Genomic DNA, 20,461 nt, shown 5'->3' with positions numbered 1-20,461 from the left:
GTTAACAAGTTACTCTTCACTTCCCCCAGCTCTCACGCCGGACCCGTGCATTGTCTGCGTGTGGGTCAGCGCGCAGGGTGATTTGCGTGCGAACGCTCCAGCCGGCCAGTTAATATCTTTGAAATCAGGAGTTAAATTTCTTAGTTCCATCCAGAGAAGGGAGTTTATTCTCTAAAGCAAACAACAAATGATCACTTGGTGTCACTGGGTTCCTGGGAGCCATAAAACATATTTGAAAGTGGGTTGCGTCTAAAGTAATGCTGTCTTTTGCTGTGGGTGACCTCGGCAGAACTTTTGTGCTTGGTGGCCCTTGCCAATCAGTGGACCTGCAATAGGCCTGTGGCCCTGGCAGGTGGGGGGTTTTTGATTGTGGGAGAGCGGCTGGCCTTAGTGCAGGAGACCATTTCCTTTGTCAGCCCTCTTCCCCCTGCCCTCCCTCTCTGTTGAGAGCCCTGGGACTCTGGCTCCAAGGTCAGTAACAGTTTGGGAGAAGAGGGTTTCAAGGTCAGTAAGGGAGATGATTATCCTCAGAAAACAACAGTGAGCTTTGCGGAATGAGACCAAACACGTGTATGAGGCTGAATACACTAAATCCGTTCTTGCAAGTGTTTCTTTCGGAGGGTTTGGAAGCCAAGTGTGTGTTGGTTTGCCGAAAGAGTCAAAACCATCTCTCGAAAAGGGGATTGAGACTGCCCTCCACAGCAAGCGTGATTCATTGCCTCATGTTGTACGTGTCAGATATGCAAGACTCATCTTGTTAACAGAGGCTCTGGGCCGTTCTCCCGGCAGTTTTGTGTTTTGAGTGATGGAGTGATGGTAAACTCAGCGTTCCCAGCTCGGCTTCTCTGTTGCAAATACTTCAGCTCCAGGAATACAGATCCCCCATTTAAACACACAATCCCCCTTTGTGTTTTTATCTGCCCTTCTTGTGTCATTTATCTCTCTCTGCATTTTATTATGGCTATTTTCTGTATTTACTAGTGTTGTTTCTGATTAGATTAAACTCTTGGAGAGCAGACTGTCTTTTATTCATTTTCAGGCTGTTGGGTCATTCTCTGAGCCAGGTACTGGGTGGGCTGCTTTTACTGATTCCCTTATTTAACCCCCTGTTTATCACTGGCATTTTGTAAAGTAGGAAACTGTGGCTCAGGAAAGCTAAGTGACAGGAGACACAGAATTATGTGGGATGCGAGGATGATGGACTTGCTTGGGTGTAAATCCTTTTATGGGACATAAGTTACATGTGAATAAAGCTGTTTTATCAAAAAAGAAAAAGCAAACCCGTTCCACCGCCTCTTAGCTCTGGGACCTTGGGCAGGTGTTTTTAATGGCTCTGTGCCTCGTTTCTCACATCTGTTAAATGAGGCATCATCCATTGCTCGCTTATAGGGTCGTTAGAGTTAAACCAGTGGGCGCACGTGAAGTGCTTAGAATGGCGGCTGGCACGGGGTCAGGGTGTCCCGTTACTGTTTTTCTCCAAGGTTACGTGGTCAGTGGGGGGACTGGAGTCTGGTCTGCTGGATCCCGAAGCCCATGTCCCCGTCATTGAATCCTGTGACTTCCTGGCCCTGGCGTGGTGCCTTGTCAGCCAAGGGCTAGGTCAACATTTGCAGAGTGAATGAATGCATTTGGAATTTGGGTGGTGGTGGTGGTTCCCCAGGTACAATGAATTTGCTGAAAGGGGGAGAATCTACCTTGGGATTCATGAAGGAAATAGATCACCAGGTCAGAGTTCTCGAAAGTCCTTTTGCACACCTTCTCCTGGACTGAAAAAGCAAATGGCCTCTCAAATCAGTCATTTTAAATGTGGAGAATATGGCTTCATGATGGTCTGGCTCTAGAAGCTTCCAGGGAGCTAAGACATTGGGGGATGGGAATTCCGAGTGCCCTTCTGTGTCTAGAAAAGGAGTCTGGCCAGCCCTGGGGGGTAGCACCGTAGAGCCGGTGGTGAACAGGCCAGGATGTGCTGTGTTTTTTAGGGTATAGCTATCACTTTTATTATTGGTTTCTACAAATGTGAACCCCAGAATCTGTATTACAAGCTTTCTCACCTATTTAAATGCTGTAGAGGTATGCTTAGGGCAACTAAGACACAGAAGGTCAAGGTCATCATTAATAAGGCAGGGCTGATAAAAGGCAAACATATTCTCCTCGCCCAGCGTCAAGATGGGTGGAGTCTGTGCCGAAGTCCACCATGTTCTTGGTCACTGTTAGAAGTCTATATCCTTCTGTCCTTCCTAGCACAGGTGGTGCCAGTCCTTCCATCTAGCAGGCAGGGCTGGTATCATGAGTCATTGATTTATGTACTGATTTCTCCGTCATGGGACAAAGGTGCAGCGAGCAGGCCAGGGCCTCCCAGGGTGGGTGAGGTTGATGCCCAGGCTAAAAGTGTGCATTGCTGGCAGGGCAGCGGGCAGAGACTCAGTGCAAGCTGGGTGGGACCTGAGAAGAATCCAGGCGAGGCTGAAGGGGGAGGAAGCGGCCAGAGTGTGCAATAGGCCATAGGTCGCAGGAGGGATTTTGTCAGCATGGAAGAGGCTTTAAGCAAGACAGGAGGGAGGGTTTGCCAGGATCACGCTGGTCCCAAGGCGGCTTGTAGATGGAAGAGGGCTAGGATTAGGTGTAGGGGACTAGGGCGGGGGTCGAGGTCAGGGTGGAGGTGGATTGGACATGGGGAAGTAGTGAGAACAAATGGCTTGGCCGGGTTGGACCAATGGCTTGGCTGGAGCGACCCCCCTGGGGTTTGAACAGCCAGTTTGCCTCTCAGAGCTGCTCCCCTCCTTCTCTGCTGGGTATTTGGGGAAATCTGCCAGTTTTTCTGCAGTCAGTCTTCAGATCCCCGCACACTGGGCTCCAGGGTAGTTTTTACCGTTCCTCAAGTACATTCCACTTTCTAATCTATAGCTCATGGAAACCCCAATTAAAAACACAGTTGCTTTGGACAACTCTTATTACATCCGCAAGACCTTTTCCTCTTTCTGTTACCACATTCAACGTATCTGGTCATGGATGGGAGCAGAAGAGGGTAGTTTCAGGGTGAAAAGCACATACTTTCTCCTGCTTAATGTATAATTAATTGTCTAGTTTTATTTGTCTTAACTCTAAGCCACCAATAACTCAGATAATGAGCCGACATGTGCAATTACGAGTTCAAGAATTTAGAAAACGTAGCTGCTAAAATGGCTGTGGGTTTTGTATTACAGTAAACAGATATGTTTTTCTTCCTCCCTTTGGTTAAAAACAAGATGTCACGGGGCAGTTGGTGTACCCAGTTCCCCCAAGCTGTTTTAATCATCTTGTATACTGGGTATGTGGAATTCACATTCTTAGAGCACTTCTGACTTATCACATTCTTTTATTGTTATTTCAGAGGTTAGAGACAAAGATTGTTCTTTTATCTCCCCCAGGTGAATGTTGAACTAAGGTAGGTGAGGTTGGGGGCAGGTGAGGATGAGTAATTCATATTTACCTTTGCTGGTTGTCACTGGGACGTTGTATATATTCCCGAAAATGAGAAAAAGCAAATAAAAAGAAGATATTGCGTCCATGCCTTTGTACACACACCACCATCTTAGCTCACAAAGTTACATCTGTAGAGTCTAACAGAACTTCCTGGTCCAGTGCTGTAGCCACTAGCACACGGGGCGGCTAGTGGGCACGTGGAAAATGTTCTGAACGGAGATGTGCACTGAGTGTAAAATATTCACCACACTTTGAGAATTAGTGCAGACAAAAAGAATATAAAATTCTCCATTTTTATATTGATTATACGTTGACGTTAAAACATATAATCTCTGTGGGGTTAAGTAACAGATGTTATTTAACAGATATTATTAAAATCTCGCCTGTTTCTTTTTTTTTCCCCAAAGGTTCGTGATTGCTAGAAAATTTAAAACCCTATATGTGGCTTGCACCACTTTTGTTGGGGAGCGCTGGGCTAAAGAGACACTTACCCAGGAGGCAAGTAGGGTCCCTAGGGAACTGCCCTCCAGGGAGCAGGGAGCTCCTGGATATCTCTCCCGGGAGTCCTGGGAGCTGATTCTAGCCACTGTTACCTCCAAGGAGGACAGTACAACTTCCTCTGTGACTGCTCAGCTGCTCCAGACCTCCGCTGCCTGCCAGAAGTGCTTCTTGGAAGAATTCGGCTTATCTCCCAGTCTCTGATTGATGACAGCAAGAGGGCACACATACTTGCAGGTCAGCGCTTTCTTAGAACAACAAGAGTTCAAGGAGTTCTTGAGATGAATGGGGTCTGTGGAGTTGTAGTGACACGTCTTCAAATGCTCGATGGCGTTTGGTGGGTCACCCTGATCGGGCTGAATTCTCGGTTAGCCACCAGGCACCTTTTGTCCTCACTGGTTTTCTATGATCCACTTGCATTTTAAACAAACCTCTTTGGTGGTGGATGGGGGTCCTTTTGCTCTTTCCAGTCAAATGAAGGAGTCTTTGAACCCTTTTGGCTCTGCCCTTCTAAATGATTGGATTTTGGAGCCCAAATACGATGTCCCCAGGAGAGCCATCACCGTCGCCTGGATCAGGGCAGTGGAGATGAGTGGTGATTTCTGTAGATTTCCAGTGTCTGTTGACAAGCTGCTGTGGCATTTGTAGGGGGGACAAAGAAGTTTGGATTGTACGACGTAAGAGGCCTTCGAGTTTGCCTGGTGCTAGTAAGAGAGAGCAGTACCTAGGCATTCTGTGGAAGTCTGGAAGGAAGATGCATTGCCGTTGGTGCAGCCGAGTTATGGTTAAACACGGATTTCCGTGGGTTTGTCCAGGGATGCTGGTTTCACGCACCAGTATGGCACTTTCAGTAATCTTGGAGTAGGATACTATGGTGTTTTATTGGTGGGCCAATACAATGGTGGTGGTACTGCAGAGTCCCTAATAATGCTAGTGAAGGACATTTGCTTACAAAGCGTACATTTTTAGGTAATGTTTAGCAAGCCAGTTTTGTTAGAGGTGCAGTTTTGTGAGAACTTCTCAAATGATTTTTAAATAACATGTTTGGAAATGACGTTCGGCTAAATAATTTCAAGACAAACACTTGGCTTGCAATGAGCGTACATTATTGGGGTAAATAAGAGCGGCGGAGACATACATCGCGTGCATAGTACATTACTCCCGAGCAGTGCATTCTGCTTTGCGGGCAGGCTGTTCACCTTGTTACCTAACTTCCTTCCTTTGCCTTCCTTTTCTTTTTCTTTCTTCCCTCCCTGCCTCTCTTCCTTCCTGGTTTCGCTTGGATCTAATGCTTTCCCCTCTTGGGGCAGCTGTTCAGGTCAGTGGTTTAAGCTGGGTGTTGGACCCGTTTAAGCTGGAGTTTGCTTTGTGCAGGGGTCTACAAAGGGCATCAGGTGTTTCCTAGGAGTCAGAGGAGGTGTGGGGATGTCTGAATTGGTGAGCTTGCGATGGGGGGAGGAAGGAGCCCTCGTTTGTTTGGGTCCGCCCCCCGCGGAAGGCCTGGGCCCAGAGTCAGGGTGCGGTCCCACCCTTCCAGCTCTGCCCATCTGGAGTTAGTCCCTGGGTGCTGTGCAAGCTCCCATGGGCATTTGGTTCTGCTGTAAGGTCAGGGGACGAGAGCCTCCCTTCTGAACCCTTTCTGTCCCGTGATAGCTTATTGGATATTTGCTCGGCCTGACGTCTGAGTCCCGAGCTCCCTCTCCCGTAGTTGCGCTCCTGCCGTGAAGTAGAGGAGGGCTCCGTCTTGCAGAATGATGTGAGGCCAGGAGGAGGATGGCGGGAGGAGAGGCCGGGAGCTGGGCAGTGACCTGAAGCTGGCCTTAGGGGCAGAGTCCTGCCTCCGTGGAGCTGTTGCCTGGCCCCGCCTACCCCCATCCCGTGTCCACCCTGCTCCACAGGAGGGGCCCCTCTGTGTCAGGGGTTCACCCTGGTGGGTTTGCGTTGCACGCAGGCCCTCGCTGCCAGCCATGAATTGGGCTTTTTACTGAGCGGGGCAGTTGGTGTGTGTGTGTGGTGAGGCTTCAGGTGTGGCTAGAGTGATCTGGGGAGGACGGAGTCGGGCGGGACGGAGGAAGACCGGGCTGCCGGACTCCACTCCTAGGAGATTCCCTTTTGCCCCTCGCTGGGCAAGCAGCTCTTGGCTGGACTGAGCCTGTTGTTCTCACCGCTGGCCTGCGGGTAGTGAGAGGTTTCCTGGGAACGAGAAAGGGGGGCACAGGGCCTTCGCATTGGGCCAGGGCCGCTTTGGTGCTGGTGGGGCCTGGCATCCAGGGGTACGGGAGGAAGCTCCCTTAGCGTCAGGACTCAGAGCTTCGAGTTACCCGCCCCAGTGGCCCTGGGCCGATTTGTTTGCAGGCTCCAGACTTCACCCATTCCCCTGCCCCCAGGCTTGGCTTATTCTTGTCCCCGCCCCCAGTAGGGCCTTAACTACAGCCCTGGCCCCTGCTTCTGCCCACCTATCAGTTCTACTCGAGGAGATCTTGAGAATTTCCAAGCTTTGAGTGACTCAGGAGTCTTAGGGACTGAGGTGGAATTAAAAGTTGATACCTCAAAGACTTGGCTGCTGGGTTTTTTTGTGTGTTTGTTTTCTAACAAATATAGTTGGAAAAAAGTGTACTGCATTGGAAAACAATGTAATTTGGCCCCCATTTTATTGGTAAGTGGGGAGGCTTCAGTGGTCTCTAGAGCCTGGTCGGTTAGAGTTTGAGACTTTTCTTTCTCGGACTAGAGGAAGGTGAATGCCTTCATTTTTCAGTGTGTGGAGCTGTTCATAGTTTACAGATGGTTTACAGAGCAGGTAGGCCAGTTGACAGTGTATCTTCGTCACCGGTCCTCAGCTAATTGGCAGGAAATTGGACCTTTCACCTTGAGACTCCCACTGGCCCGTGGCGGGGGGTCCTGTTCATCCTTCAGAATCCCGCTCCCGTAAGCCTGGTTCCTTCGCCAGCGCCCCACACGCGGGTGCTCTGTGTGTGTCCCCAGATGAGCCCCGTGGCGTCAGGTCTGGACCGCAGGTTTCTGGAAGTCAGGTTTGCCTGTTACGAATCTTTGTCCTGTGTCTCTGGCCCAGCATCTTTTTTTTTTTTTTTTTTTTTTGACATCTTTATTGGAGTATAATCGCTTTACAATGGTGTGTTAGTTTCTGCTTTATAACAAAGTGAATCAGTTATACATATACATATGTTCCCATATCTCTTCCCTCTTGCGTCTCCCTCCCTCCCACCCTCCCTATCCCACCCCTCCAGGCGGTCACAAAGCACCCAGCTGATCTCCCTGTGCTATGCGGCTGCTTCCCACTAGCTATCTACCTTACATTTGGTGGTGCATATATGTCCATGCCTCTCTCTCGCTTTGTCACAGCTTACCCTTCCCCCTCCCCATATCCTCAAGTCCATTCTCTAGTAGGTCTGTGTCTTTATTCCTATCTTACCACTAGGTTCTTCATGACATTTTCTTTTCTTAAATTCCATATATATGTGTTAGCATACGGCATTTGTCTTTCTCTTTCTGACTTACTTCACTCTGTATGACAGACTCTAAGTCCATCCACCTCACTGCAAATAACTCAATTTCGTTTCTTTTTATGGCTGAGTAATATTCCATTGTATATATGTGCCACATCTTCTTTATCCATTCATCTGATGATGGACACTTAGGTTGTTTCCATCTCCGGGCTATTGTAAATAGAGCTGCAATGAACATTGTGGTACATGACTCTTTTTGAGTTATGGTTTTCTCAGGGTATATGCCCAGTAGTGGGATTGCTGTGGCCCAGCATCTGTGTTCAGTCAGTCGGTGACCGTGTCTCCCCGTGGAGAATTCCTGACTATCCCCTCACCTTCGTTCTCAGAGTTATAGCCTGTTTAATCTCCACAGTACCCTGGAGGGAGGGAGGGTTTATTTCTGTTCTTCTGAAGATGAGGAAACCGAGGGTGTGGAGGTTAATTTGTCCCAGGCCACGTGGCTAAGAGGCAATAAAGCCAGGATTCCCATTCAGGCAGTTTGACTCCTGGATTTGAACCATCATTGGAAACCACTACACTCCAGGGTCACCTAAGACAGTCCCTGATGGAGGGACATTCTACGGAATACCTGACCTGTATTCCTCAAAACTGCCAAAGCCTTTAAACACTGTCACAGAGCAGAGAAGCCCTGAGGAGGCGTGAGGACTAAGTAGAATGTGCTGGATGGAATCCTGGGACAGGAAAAGGACGTCAGGGAAACACTGGTGTGAAATCCACATGAAGTGTTGGGTTGCATTCATAGTAATGCACCTGTGTTGGCTCCTTAGCTGTGATGAATGTTAACAGTTGGGGAAACCCAAGTGAAGGTGTGTGGGGACTGTCTGTATTAGCTTTGCAACTTCTTTGTAAAACCTGGAGCTCTTCAGAAAATAAAAGGTTGACTTAACAACGGCAAAACCACCACAAACCCCACTGCCTTCTGCCGCCTCTCTGACCTGTCGTGTGCCAGGTGCCTGTGTGTCCTCCTCCTTGTCTTGTACCTGCCCTCCAACGGAGAGGCCTGTGTCCTTGGAGAAGAATCTCAGATTTCAGCCCAAGTTAGTGATGGAGGCATAACCTGGCATTGCCACTGGGCTGTTGGATATGCTGCCTTTTTAAGACAGCGTCTTTCTCTACCAAGATCTCTCTGGAACCCAAGAAGAGATGGAATGGGTTTTGGCACAGGAGAGAAATAATTTTATTTAGATAAAATCATGGTAGATATCAAATGGAACAAACACAGGCACTTCGGTCACTTAGACTGTTTCCACCACCCTCAGCACCCCCATCACCTTCCTGATGGGTGTAGCCTGTCTTTGCAAGTTATTTTTAAGTGCTTCGTAGCTGGAAAGCAACTGAAGTTGTAGTTTTGGTGGTTGGGAGGAGAGGTCAGTTCCCGTGGTTATTTAAACTAGGCCTGTGTGTTTTTAGGTTCTGTAGCTTGGCATTCAGAGGAAAGTGAAATGAAAGCCATACGATGGCTGAAAGCCCTCCTGGGTGTGACCTGGGAGGTGCTGGCAGCAAGACCCCAAATATAGATACTGCCACGCTGTGTCAAGGGCCCTGTGCCTTTGGAGCACTTTGGTAAGCTGTCTCGTGTGATCTTGTGCTTGTACAACAGACACGTTAGATGACTCCTCAGTTTGCGTGGAGAAGTCTCAAGTAATTTACAGCTGTCCTGAGCTACAGGTAGTAGAGCTGGATTTGAGTCCACACCTTCTGAGGAAGCATCCAGTGCGGTTTCTGTGGCCTCTTACTGACATCTTGAGTGACGCTGCATCTCTCTGTGAGCAGCACGGTTCCTGCAGATGCCACCATGTGTTCCCTGGGCAGTGCGCGGGGCCCTGAGATAGGATTTGGGATTCAGGGTGAATGAATACTTATCCCTCATCCAGTGTGTCTGGCCCTGTTCTAGGTGCTGGGAATTCACTGGCTAGTGAAACAAACCCACCACTGCCTCCTATAATACAGGTGATAAAATCCTAGTATAACATACATCACATCGTCAAAGCATTGAAATAACTCGTTTTGACGTTCTAGGGAAAACATATAAAACTTATGGTCGTTGACATGGGTGAGTGAATTGCATTCTAGACGTCTTCTGAAAGTCATGACATTTGTCTGCTGCAAAAATAATAGCTGCTATTCCTTTGCTTGTAAATGATGGAGACTCAGTAAAAACCAGTGTAAACTGGAAAGAGGAATCTCTTGGACCTGCATAATGAGGGAGGTCAGGGATGAAGATGGCCTTTGGGATAACTGGATCCAGGGAGTGAATGAAGTCAGGTGTGAGCCTGATTTTCTTGTAGCTGTTTGTCTCTCTCCCCCTCTCCTCTTTTTCATTTGTGAGATAATTCACATATAGAAGTGAGCCTTTTAAAGTATCCAATTCAGTGGTTTTTAGTGTATTCACTAAGTATACTAGTATAATATTCTCATATACGAACGCTCATATATACTAATAGCTGTGCAACCATCACCACTATCTAACTCCAGAACGTTTTTGTCACTCCATAAAGGGAACCGCACACCTGTTAGCAGTCACCCCCTGTTCCCAGTCCCTGCCTACACCTGCCCTAGGCTGCCAGCAATCTGCTTTCTGTCTCTTTGGCTTTACCTTCTAGACATTTCATGTACATGGAATCCTACAATATGTGGTCCTTGGTGACTGGCTGCTTTCACCTTGTGTAATGTTTTCAAGGCTCATCCATATTGTAATGTGTGCCGGTTCTTCATCCTTTTTTATCGCCGAATAATACTCCGTTCTCTGAAGAGACCACATTTTTTAAAAAGTCTGTTCCTCAGTTTGTTTGTTTCCCTGTTTGAGCTGTTGTGAATAATGCTGCTGGGAACATTTATGTGCCGGTTTTCGTGTGGCCATATGTTTTCATTTCTCATGTGTATAGCTGGGAGTGGAATTCCTGGGTCGTATAGTAACTATGTTTAACTTTTTGAGGACCTGTCAGACCGTTTCCCGGGGCAGCTGCACTATTTTACATTCTCACCAGCAGGGTATGAGGGTTCTAGTTTTTTCATGTTCTCAACAACACGTTACCTGTCACTTTGGGGCTGGATGATTTCTTGTGCAACTCTCAATTCAGGAAGTGGGATTTTATGGAAAAGATTAAATGTTTTTGAATTCAATAAAATCCTGCAAAGGAATTAAGGAGCGTGTACGCAGCTGAAATGAGAAATAGCCGTTTCAAGTTTATTTACTTCCTACTGTGTTCTTGGGTCATTCGTTTTTATGAAGTAATGACAAACTCCTGAGTAAGTTTGTGTATTTTTTCTAAAAACAGATGGTAGCCAGAATACAGCCAGGATTTCATTAAGATTATCTTACCAGTTTTGTGTGTGTGTGTGTGTCTGTGTGTGTGTTTGAAAGAAAAGTATTCTTGTCAAGAATAGAAAAGGACAGAGCTCCAGGAAATAAGAGGTAGAGGACGTCTGGTATTGCGTTCCACGAGGAGTGAAAACATCTTGTAATGTTCTTTTATTGTCCCTTCTGTTCTATATCTCCTACTGTTTCCGCTAAAGGGAAGAATGGAGCGCAGTTCTGAAGCCTTTTGTTTTGTGTCCGTTAGAGAGCATTCCCAGTAGTTTTTGAGTTCTTACAACAGTTGTATTCATTTTATGAAGTCTGCGAGGCCCATTCCCATTTACCTGCTTCTCTTCCTTCTCTTATTCTCCTGCCCTTCCTGTTACCTAATTCCTTTCTTCAGAAGAAAGACTATATAGGAAGAGAGTATTAGAACAGGCATAGTTTTACCTCTAACATATAAATGGTTTAGAGCAGGAACGGTTTTATATACTGGTGAATCTTTTCAGAGTGCCTGGTACATACGTAGTAGGGGACTCAAAAGATGCTTGTGGAAGGCTGGCCGGGTGGGTGGGTGGATGGATTTATGGGTGAAGTGACTTATAGATTGAATAGATTTTAGGTGCGTTGGCTGATTCTTTGGGTCCATTTTCTGTTTTCTTTGTTGGCTGTGTGATGATTGGTTAACTAAGAGATGGAATAATTTGGTTTTTTGTTCCTTGGATTGTCACATTCCTACACTGTCTGAGATTGTCTCAGAGGCTTGGAGATGTCTCGTTTCTTTCAGTGTCAAATTGTTTCTGGGATTATTTCTAGTCACTGTAGTTTGAAAGAATAACTGAAAAGCTGTTTGGAGGAGTTGTGAGGAAGGTAGAGAAAATTAGAATATAAAGCCGGGATGGAATCAGTTGGCAAGTTGGAACCCCATAATCAGGGGAATAAACTTTCTTTTAAAATTTATTTATTTGTTTTTATTTATTTATTTTTGGCTGCGTTGGGTCTTCGTTGCTGCACGCGGGCTTTCTCTAGTTGTGGTGAGGGGGGGCTACTCTTTGCTGTGGCGCACGGGCTTCTCATTGCGGCGGCTTCTCTTGTTGCGGAGCATGGGCTCTGGGCGCGCGGGCTTCAGCAGTTGTGGCTCGCGGGCTCTAGAGCGCAGGCTCAGTAGTTGTGGCTCACGGGCTTAGTTGCTCCGCGGCATGTGGGATCTTCCCGGACCAGGGCTCAAACCCATGTCCCGTGCATTGGCAGGTGGATTCTTAACCACTGTGCCTCCAGGGAAGTCCGAATAAACTCTTTAAAGAATTACAAGTTCATAAGTAAAGTGTCTTGCCCGTGAGCATAATTTGTTTTTGTTTTGATTGGGAGCGGGGGATACCGATGTGTCTTTGTATCTTCACCTGGGCAACAGTGAACAAAGATTAGTTTATTGTTGGCAAAATCTTTTACTGTTTTCTTTCTTCTTTTTTCTGCCTTTCCGTCTCCTACTGCTCATGTACTCTTCATCTTATTTTCTGCATGGAAGCTACAGCTCATAGTGGTGACAGAGTTTGACCTTACAGGCGGACAGCGGGAAAGAATATGGATGCCACACGATCCTTCTCACTGGGAACTCTCCAGGGGCACGGGACAGATTGTGAACTTTATAGTATTGAATGTAGGCAGTCTCAGTTTACAACCATACTGTTTTTTATGTGTTGATGGTTAGGTGTTTGGGACATGACACATCTTCCTCTGGGAATAGTGCTATAAACGATCTTTAGGCCCGTAGGCAGGCCCAAGAAATGATGTTGCCGTTGATGATGACGTAGCTGACAGCTACAAGCGCATTTCAGCTACAGAGAGCTGGAATATATTCCTTATATATATATAAAAAAGCAGTGCCTTTAAAGACTTCTCTAGGCCAGTCTGGGGAGCTAACGCCACACTTCTCAGACAGTCTTTGGGAGTGTTTGTGTGGGAGGGGTTATGCCTATGAGCTCTGAAGATGAGTGTCAGCAGTACATTTTCCCCTGGAATTTCATGGTGGCATCAGCTCTGATGGGTGTAGAACAGTTGTTCCTGGCGTTGCCTATTATAGAAAACAAACACCATCACTGTTCCATAACCACAGTGAAATGGTACAAACTTGGGATCCTTACGCCGCATGCTTCTGACATTCTGGGCTGTGTGCTCACAGCCTCCTGTCATTACTTTTCCCTCCTCAGCAGTTGGTGGTGGGCCCGCACTACCTGAATTCTGCATCCTTTGAGCACTGAGCCTGAAACCGCCCAAGTTCCACTGGGCGCCAAGCAGTCCAGGGCTCTTTGGCATCTGAGACAGTTGTGCAGAAAGGAGTGCCAGCCTCAGGTCTGAAGCCTCACAGTCACGAGGAGGAAGTGAGTCAGGGGATCGCTCAGCCTCGGCGGCCCCATGCTCTGCCTGCTGCGTGGTGAGGAATGTACAGACCACCCGCTGCAGTAGGGATGCTGGGGACGGTGGCTGCCCAGCTGCTTCACTTTTTCCAGGTCCCCTCTCGAGGGGTGGCTGTCTCTGCAGGGGAGATGCCTTGGGCTCCACCTTTTCCTTTCATTTCTAAGTTTGTCTCCAGCCAGCAATGCTCCTTTGTCCCCACTGCTCGTGTTCACGCTGTATTTTTCATACTCACTCTGTACGCGTGATGATGCTTCACTTTGTTCTCACCTGCACCGTTTCCAAACATTCTGACAAGTTGTGCATTGAGGTTTTGCAAGGACTTGGGGTTGAAATCTCCCCTGAGGTGAAAGAGCACAGGGTTTGGAGAGGTTTCGTCTCTGCAGTTCCAGCTGTCTGCATAAAAACATTGTTAGTTCTAAACATGAAAAGTACATTTAAAAAAACCCAAAACAGCACAGTGGAAAGAGAGGAGAAAAAGGAGAGAGTCCCCCTAGTACTGCCGTCCAGCCGTATGCCTCGGAGACCTCCTTCCTTCTGCTCGTCAGATATTTTGAATCACATTGTACAGGCCCCTCCCTTCCCTGTGTAAGCACCCAGCCAAGGTCACCGGAAATTAGATCTGCCCCAGGTAGACCGTGTCTGGGCTGATCCTACTTTGGGAGGTTGTGGAAATTCCTCGAATTGAGACAGTGGAGTCTGCTTTCAGTTAATGGGTTTGAAAACTCCTTTAATTTGGCTGTGGCTCTAGAACTTTCTGTTACTCTAGACCAGTGGTTCCCAACTAGGACAGTCATCTCCGCTCAGCAAAAAACTACCTCACCCAAAATGTCAGTAGTGATGTGGTGGAAGAGCCTGTGTTAGGACTCTGTATGTTATAAATGCCCTGTGTCCTTTGAGGTGGATTTGAGTGATAAGGATTGGAAAAAAATAGCATCTGTTCAGTTGATGAAAAGGTGTTCCTACTTCCAACAACAACAAAAATGATTATAAAAGAGAAGAGATCTCACTTACATGGGAACATTTCCCCCACCAAAAAAACCCCCCTGAACTCATAGATGGAACAGATTGGTGGTTGCCAGATGTAGGGGGTGGGGGAATTGGGTGAAGGGGGTCAAATGGTACAAACTTACAGATATAAAATAAATCCTGGGGACCTAATGGACAGCATGGTGACTAGGGTTAATAATACCGTATGGTATATTTGCTACTCTCTTAACAAAGAGAGTAGATCTTAAAAGTTCTCATAGGGCTTCCCTGGTGGCGCAGTGGTTGAGAGTCCGCCTGCCGATGCAGGGGACACGGGTTCGTGCCCCAGTCCGGGAAGATCCCACATGCCGCGGAGCGGCTGGACCCGTGAGCCATGGCCGCTGAGCCTGCGCTTCCGGAGCCTGTGCTCCGCATCGGGAGAGGCCACAACAGTGAGAGGCCCGTGTACCGAAAAAAAAAAAAGTTCTCATGAGAAAAAAAGAATTAACTATGTGCGGTGATGGATGTTGACTAGATTTACTGTGTTGATCACTTCTCAGTATATACAGATACCAAATCATTATGTTGTACACCTGGAACTAATATGTTACATGTCAGTTACACCTCAGTTTTTAAAATACTGTTTAAATCCTTGTACTAACACATTTTACCCACATCTCGTTTCTGGAATTCAGTATCTTCAAGAGCAGGGACCCTCATGTCCCAGCCTGTTACATTATACATCTTCTAAGCCAGGTTACTTCTTTACTAAGTCATTGCCGGCAAAAGAGAACTTTCTTTTGGCTGATTAACTTACTGCAGGTTTAAATAACCATATAAATCTTTCCATTACAAATCTATTTGACCTCTTTGTCTTTAAAAAAAAAAAAAGAGCAGATCTCATTTCAGGAACAGTTTGTTACTTTATGGTGTAGGTTGTTAGACTCCTGAACCATGGTACTCAATGTGGGCCAAGTAAGCAGTTGTGGGAGAAAAATAAGTGCGGTGCCCCGTTCTGGGTCTAAGACTGAGTTGTGTGTTTGGCTAAAGAATGTTCTCTTTTCTGTGAATCTGTAATTAGAACATGCCACACAGCATGGTATTTAAAGTCCATCATCATTATCTCTTTTTAGGGTTGTTTTCCTACCTTATTTTTAAACTCATTTTTTCAAAGTTCAGGGAGGAGAATCATTCTTAAAATCAGAAGAGAAATGTAATAGTTTAAAAGAAAAAAACTATTTTTTAGAAATGGGGCAACAGTAAGTTGAAATCTATGGTAGAAGTTTTATCTTCTTAAATGAGGATCAGTAAACTTTCTGTGTAAAGGGTCAGAAGGTAAATATTTTAGGCTTTGCAGAGCTACGTCGTGTTTCCGTGGTAGCAGGGAGGAGATAGGTACAACTTCTTGCCCAAGGAGGTACTGCAGTCACACACAGTTGGCCGGGGATTTATGATAATCTTCCAGGGAGGGGGGCCAGTGATTGAGACAGGGACGCCCTCTACCACAGCCTCACCTGGAGATGAGCTCGGACATGTCTCCTTGTAGCCTTGTAGTCTCCGAGGCCCCTTTGTCTACCTAATGAAGAGCGGAGAACTTAATGAACCCAACACCCATCTTCAGAGTTTTAACACAGCTCTTTCATGCAGTCATTATGGCTGTGCGTGTGTGTTTCTTGATACTGCAGTTGCTCAGTTATAGAGATATGATTGGGTTTTTCCCATTATGGAGCGGTTAAGAATGTTCATGTACCATTGAGAAGTACCTAGGCTGGGAGACAATTTTTTTAAATGATTTGCAATGACCAAGGTATAATTACATACAATAAAAGTCACCCATTGTAGATTCACGGTTGAGTGGATTTTAGTGCATTTACACAGTTGTGCAGTCATCAGCACAGTCCAGTTTTAGAGTAGTTCCATCGACCCCCCAGAGTTCCTTTTTCCACGTGCAGGCAGCGTGCCCACCCCGACACCTAGCTCTGGGCATCTATTCATCTAGTTTCTGCATCGATGGATTTGCCTCTTCTCTACTTTTTTGTGTGTAGCTTCTTTCACTTAGCATAATGTTTTTGAGATTCATCCTTGTTGGTGATTCTGTGATTTGTTTCTTATTACTAAGACCTGTGTAGATTTATCGCATTTTGTTTCTGAACCAGTTGATGGACATCTGAGTGTGCGGACAAAAACATGTTGCCCTCCATTCCCGTAAAAAAGTGACCGTCCCCACCATCAGCCACTGCAGTCGCCCCCGACGGTGCCCCCTGAGTGGAATTCAGGGTGGAGAAAAATAGGATCTTGACCCTAGATAGTTAAGATGGATATCTAAGGAATCATTTCAATGAGCCCAGACTCTTGCATCTTCCCACACATAGAAAAACACTAAAATCATTAACTTGAGATGTTGGGTTTTGTGCTTAGCAGTCATCTTTTGATGTTTGACCACTTTTTTTTTTTTTTTTTCCAGCACAAACCCTATATATCCTGGCTCCTCCCTTACCTGTTTGCAACTGTTAACTCGGAACTGTCCAGGAGGCTGGCTCCCAGGCTGAAGTCCTCCATAAGGTCCCCGAATAAAACGTAACTCGCAACTTTTAGGTTGTGCATTTTTTTTCTGTCGACAAGTGATTTCTAGTATATGGCTATTATGAATAATGCCGCTACGAATGTTTGCTTACAAGGCTTTTTAGAAAAAATTTTTTTTTTTTTTTTGAGAAGGTAGATATCTGGGAATTGAATTCTTGGGACATACGGTGAGATTATGTTTTGATTTTTAAGAAACCACCAAACCGTTTTCCAAGGTGGACATAACATTTTACATCACCGCCAGTTTCTCCACATTGTCACCAGCACTTGGTATGGTCAGTCTTTTTTTTATTAGAGCCAGGAAATCATTTGTTGGCAATGGAAACCTTATTTTTGAAGGGATGGTATTTCTCGCCGCCTTATAGGATTGCTCTAAAGATCAAAGAGATGGGAATTTTCTGTGCAAGTGCTTTGTCTTGTAAACCTATTACTGCTGATTATGTGCAGAAAAAGTTTTTAGAAGTTGAATTTAACACATACCTGTCTCAGATTAAGATGAAAACGTCCCAAGTTTTAATAAAACATCTATTTTATGATCAAACTTGTTCCACCTACTTTTAAAGGCATATCTTTGCTCCAATTGTGAGTTTTCTCCATCAGCTAGGAGCTTTCTCCATATGCCTGCATTGTACATTAAATTATCAGTCTTATTTAACAGTGAGAGAATATAATGGTTTGCATATGGTGGGCACATTTTTCTTCCCCACTCAAACTTGGATGGTCTGGTAAATGTCTTTCTGTGATTTCGTTTTCAGATGCTTGTGGGTGGCCTCTTTCCTGGACCTGGGCATATGTGTTCTATTCTAATGGAATGGAAGCAGAAAGTTTGGGGCGTGAGAGAAACCACCCAGAACAATCTATGTAAAAATATCCATTTCACCAGTTTTACTTTGCAATTCTGATTCTGTGAAAATTGCCTGTTTAAACTTTTTCAAAGAACAAAGGGAGTGTTTCGAATGCATTTCCCTTCCTATCTGGGGAAGATACCGCTGTAGGTTTAGGAAAACTGGCCAGTGGGGCTCTAGATTTGAAATCTGGGCCGGATTTTGTAAAACTTGTTTGTTAGCGGCTCTTCACACCTGTTGAGAAAGACCTTTGGACTAAGGAGGTTGAGCTGTGTGTTTGATCATGTAGGAAGGACTGTGTCAACAAGGGCTTGGTCATACTTTCAAATGAGAAGGTGAAAAGAACCACAAGAAAACTCAAGTAAAAGAAACTGCATGCAGTGTACCCCCTGGGAGTTGGGAGGTTTATATTAATTCTGGTGACAGTTTATATTAATTCAGTAATGTTTCATAACATAATGTTTATTCATACTAAATAGACAGTTTTGATACTTGGTCAACAGGGACATGAAATCCTTTTTGATCAAAGCAAAGCAGGTGATGGTCATAGCAAACAAAGCTTTGGATTCAGGGTTCTGGGATGGAGGTCCACTGTGAATTATTTTATGATTTTACCTAATGAGTAAAAGTTTTTACCTTATGAGTTTGAAAATTTCCATTTAAGTGAGTGTGTGTGTGTGTGTTTATGAGTGTACATGGAGGTATTTGAAAGCTTTCAACGTTGCAGTCTCTGACATGTGAATTTTAAAAAGGATGAAAAAGTAGTTCAGGCGCTTGGAAGTCTCTTTCTCGAACATTACAAATAGTGCAGTTTTGGTGTGGAATGATATTTGAAAGAGAGCAGTCTTAGAGATGCCTGTAGTAAACGTCCTTTTTGGAAAGGAGCTGTTTGCTAATAAAGAAATCGGGACTGACAAACAGTCGTGTCTTTCTTTCTGGACGTTACCTGTGTCTCAGCCCAAAGTGGGAATCGGAGGTCTGTGACTGACCTGTGCAGGCATGGCAACTCGGCCGTGTTGGTGTTACGTGCGTTCTTTAAATAAGACAGTTCAGGGTTTATAGAGAAACACTTCATACTCATTTTTGATGCTGTTTTCCATCTTTATCATGGAGGATTTCAACCCCTCTACGGAGGGAGGGTTGAAGAAGTTTGCAGTTAACAACTTAAAATTCCCACAATAAAGAGAAAGGGGATACCCATGTGGAGGTGCTTGTATAGAGTTGTAGCGGGGATGCTGGAAGAGTCACAGAACTCATAAGGGAAACAGGAGCCGGTGCCGTTTTAACCTTGGGCTCCAGCCACCTTGATCTTCTTGGCGGAAACGCTTGTGGAACCTCATGCACATGTGGCCCTGCCTCTGGGTCCCTCTCCTTCCAGAGCCCCAAGGTCTAGCTTGCTGACCCCAAATGCTTTCATTGAACTCAAGGGTGACTCACGAGGGATCCTGAGTCACAGTGGTGACAACAAACGATTTAGGTCCTGGCTGGTGTATTTTAAGCAGGATCATCATTGGCACTGAGAGAGTAACTTGTAAGTTGGATTTTTATATATTAAATTTTCCCTTTTAGAAGGAGTTGCGTGTGATAACTGAACACTTAAAGGGACCTTTGTGTGTTAGTTGTTGACTGACCTATTAGTGCATTTTATTTATTTCTGAATTACTTTAAGGAGTCAGTGTGATGTGTGCAAAGAGCATGGAATTAGGAATTGGAAAGATTTGAGACCTGGCTTGGTCACCAGCTGTGTGACATTAGGTAAGGACTTAAGCTCTGAACTTCAGTTTCGGGGCAGGGATTCCTTTCTTACCAAAGATTAGGTTAGTATTAGTATTATTGAGGCTCTTAGCATGTGACTGTGACACCTCATGGGCACTCCATTACTGGAAGCTACTATCTATGCTCTTAGTAACACAACTTATAAAGTAGCATTAAGTGATGAGTATATTTAGTTTACGTTTATATTGCTTTTCTCCTGCCATCTTTCTGTGTTGAGAGTGACAGTAGTCCCTTAAACTAGAAGTTGAATGTATAACCAATATATTTTTAATATTTCACTTAACATTTCAAATCAAAACAGAAATTAGGGCTTCCCTGGTGGCGCAGTGGTCGGGAGTCCGCCTGCCGATGCAGGGGACACGGGTTCGTGCCCTGGTCCGGGAGGATCCCACATGCCGCGGAGCAGCTGGGCCCGTGAGCCATGGCCGCTGAGCCTGCGCGTCCGGAGCCTGAGCTCCGCAACAGGAGAGGCCACAGCAGTGAGAGGCCCGCGTACAGCAAAAAAAAAAAAAAAAAAAAAAAAAAAACAGAAATTAAGCAGATCAATGAAATGAGGTTGAAAGTTCTAGAAAAGAAGTTTATGTGCTATTTCAAGTGATAATTTTGGGATTAAATTTCCACTCTTTCATTTTTGTTGGAGTTGATGAAATTGTTGAGCAGAGTAGAAATAACATAATGAGATACTAAAGCGATTTCAGCACATTGGGTATACATAAGTCATAAAGATAATTCTCTTTTAAAAATAAGTATTTGTTTATTGAAGTGTAGTTGATTTAGAATATTGTGTTAGTTGCAGGTGTATAGCATAGGGATTTACTAGTTTTGCAGATTATATTCCATTATAGGTTAATGGATATTATGTAAGACAATGGATATGATTCCCTGTGCTATAGAGTATATCCTTGTTGCTTATCTATTTTATGTATAATAGTTTGTATTTGTGAATCCCATACCCCTAATTTGTCCCGCTTCCCTCCCTTTGGTAACCACTAGTTTGTCTTCTGTATCTGTGAGTCTGTTCCTGTTTTGCATATACATTCACTTGTGTTATTTTTTTAGATTCCACATATAAGTGATATCATACAGTATTTGTC

At 45.3% G+C, this 20,461-nt stretch overlaps 1 protein-coding gene across 3 annotated transcripts in view; it reads left to right on the top strand.

Annotated features, from left to right (window-relative positions):
* The window catches only part of MYO10 (myosin X), a 218,473-nt gene that overhangs the window by 27,124 nt on the left and 170,888 nt on the right, over window positions 1–20,461 (top strand). The window contains exon 1 of one of the 3 annotated variants that reach the window (XM_029216318.1): window positions 16,734–16,758. The exons of the other annotated variants lie outside the window; for them this stretch is intronic. The gene's annotated coding sequence lies outside the window, so the exon portion shown is untranslated. Of the gene's footprint in view, window positions 1–16,733; window positions 16,759–20,461 lie in introns of those variants that run through there. 3 annotated transcript variants of the gene reach the window in all.

The sequence above is a fragment of the Monodon monoceros genome, unplaced genomic scaffold (assembly GCF_005190385.1).
Source record: "Monodon monoceros isolate NGI ecotype Baffin Bay Population unplaced genomic scaffold, NGI_Narwhal_1 Super_Scaffold_12, whole genome shotgun sequence".
In the NCBI taxonomy this organism is placed as follows: Eukaryota; Metazoa; Chordata; class Mammalia; order Artiodactyla; family Monodontidae; genus Monodon; species Monodon monoceros.
This window is presented reverse-complemented; position numbering and strand designations above follow the sequence as displayed.